At 43.6% G+C, this 2,500-nt stretch overlaps 1 protein-coding gene across 1 annotated transcript in view; it reads right to left on the minus strand.

Annotated features, from left to right (window-relative positions):
- serpinf1 (serpin peptidase inhibitor, clade F (alpha-2 antiplasmin, pigment epithelium derived factor), member 1) overlaps window positions 1-2,500 on the minus strand; it is a 25,583-nt gene that overhangs the window by 19,039 nt on the left and 4,044 nt on the right. The gene's annotated exons all lie outside the window — the stretch shown is intronic.

The raw sequence follows: 2,500 nt of genomic DNA on the forward strand, positions 1-2,500 counted from the left end.
ATGTAGTCCTTACCTAGCTACTGAGCATGTAGTCCTTACCTAGCTACTGAGCATGTAGTCCTTACCTAGCTACTGAGCATGTAGCCCTTACCTAGCTACTGAGCATGTAGTCCTTACCTAGCTACTGAGCATGTAGTCCTTACCTAGCTACTGAGCATGTAGTCCTTACCTAGCTACTGAGCACATAGTCCTTACCTAGCTACTGAGCACGTAGTCCTTACCTAGCTACTGAGCGTGTAGTCCTTACCTAGCTACTGAGCATGTGCGACTGCCAACAAAGATGTTACAGCAGTGAGAGGTCTCACTCTGCAGCTAAAACAGAGACCTGAACACAGGGTGAAAAGAGGAGCTGCAGCAATGGGCAGTACAACAAAAATATGGGTGTTTTCTGAAAATGAAACCATGTAAACCTATTCTGATACAATCTCAAAATACAATTATCCTGAAAATGAGCATAATATGGCCAGTTTAAGCACTGGCTTTTGAGCAGTCAGACATGTGAACACTTTTAATTCTTAACAGAGGCGGAGTGGCAATTTGAATACAAACGCAGGCTAATCAGAAAGCACTAACGGTCACAACCATGTCTAGGATTTTCAGACATATGAATAATAATATGACGTAAAGCCATCGAACACCTCTTTTATTCTTCGTCACGTTTGGAAGTCTATCGGTAACGTCAACAGTGTGCAAGTCTAATGATGGAAAGCCAAAAAAGAAAAGGGAAAGGTGGCGCTGAGAAGGTCAGACTCCAATGGAAGAAAAGGGATCGTGTTGCTGTGCTGTGTATTGAGCATGAACACCTGTTTCCTGGTGAAAGTCTTGTGTTTTCTCCTTAACTTCTCCAGGACATGAACACCTGTTTCCTGGTGAAAGTCTTGTGTTTTCTCCTTAACTTCTTCAGGACATGAACACCTGTTTCCTGGTGAAAGTCTTGTGTTTCCTCCTTAACTTCTTCAAGACATGAACACCTGTTTCCTGGGTGAAAGTCTTGTGTTTTCTCCTTAACTTCTTCAGGACATGAACACCTGTTTCCTGGTGAAAGTCTTGTGTTTCCTCCTTAACTTCTCCAGGACATGAACACCTGTTTCCTGGGTGAAAGTCTTGTGTTTTCTCCTTAACTTCTTCAAGACATGAACACCTGTTTCCTGGGTGAAAGTCTTGTGTTTTCTCCTTACCGTCTTCAGGACATGAACACCTGTTTCCTGGGTGAAAGTCTTGTGTTTTCTCCTTAACTTCTTCAGGACATGAACACCTGTTTCCTGGGTGAAAGTCTTGTGTTTTCTCCTTAACTTCTCCAAGACATGAACACCTGTTTCCTGGGTGAAAGTCTTGTGTTTTCTCCTTACCTTCTTCAAGACATGAACACCTGTTTCCTGGGTGAAAGTCTTGTGTTTCCTCCTTAACTTCTCCAGGACATGAACACCTGTTTCCTGGGTGAAAGTCTTGTGTTTTCTCCTTAACTTCTCCAGGACATGAACACCTGTTTCCTGGGTGAAAGTCTTGTGTTTTCTCCTTAACTTCTTCAGGACATGAACACCTGTTTCCTGGGTTAGGGTCGTATTGTTCAGAGGACTTGTTGGGTTTGAGTGATCGGATCACAGTGCGTCTTGGCGGTCGTTTACACCTGTAATCCGATCGCCCAAAGACGCATTTTAAAACCAAGTGTAAACAGGGTGTAACATGCGTGACAGAGACACAAATAACCGAGCAAGAAAAAGAAATCAAACTATCCGTAAGAGTTCTGCGTTGAGAGAAAATGCCGTCCTCTGTTTGGGGAACTTTTCACATTCAAAGACAATGATGACGGTCAGTCACGTAATTTCAAAGCAGTGTTTAGTATAATTGCTGAGGAACGCCACAGAATGATACACCCAAGCTGAAAAGACGCCACGAAATGTAAACTGTCTGGGCGGCAACGATCTTCTCTCTAATTCCTCTTTTTGCACAATAGCTCTGGACTCTAAAATTGCTGCTGTTGCATTTCTGCATTTGTACGCACCTTTCTGCTCTACCACACCACATCATATAAAAACATGTTTGCTGCTTGTGACATTGCAACCTGATCTCACTGAATTTTGTGAAATGAACACAGCCCCTTAAGTTAAGGAAAAGGTCGTGGTTGGGACACACGGGAAGAACGGGACGGTTGGGTTAAATGGGACTTTAGAAAACTTGACATGCGGGACACGACCCCCGCTCTCCTGGGTGAAAGTCCTGTGTTTGACCCATCCACCCCCCCAACCAACCTCCTTACATACTCCTCTCTACCGTTGTCGCTCCTAATGCTACGTCATCTTCTCATTGACCAGTGTTGGGGAGTAACGGAGTACATGTACCCGCGTTACGTATTCAGAATACAATGATGAGTAACTGTACTGCGTTACAGTTCATATTTAAACAGCTGGTATTTAGACTACAGTTACGTTGTTGAAATCAATGGATTACATGACGATACTTCTCTGTTTCACGGGATTATTCACTCTCGCAACTCCATGCA

This window comes from Sander vitreus, chromosome 13 (assembly GCF_031162955.1).
Source record: "Sander vitreus isolate 19-12246 chromosome 13, sanVit1, whole genome shotgun sequence".
In the NCBI taxonomy this organism is placed as follows: Eukaryota; Metazoa; Chordata; class Actinopteri; order Perciformes; family Percidae; genus Sander; species Sander vitreus.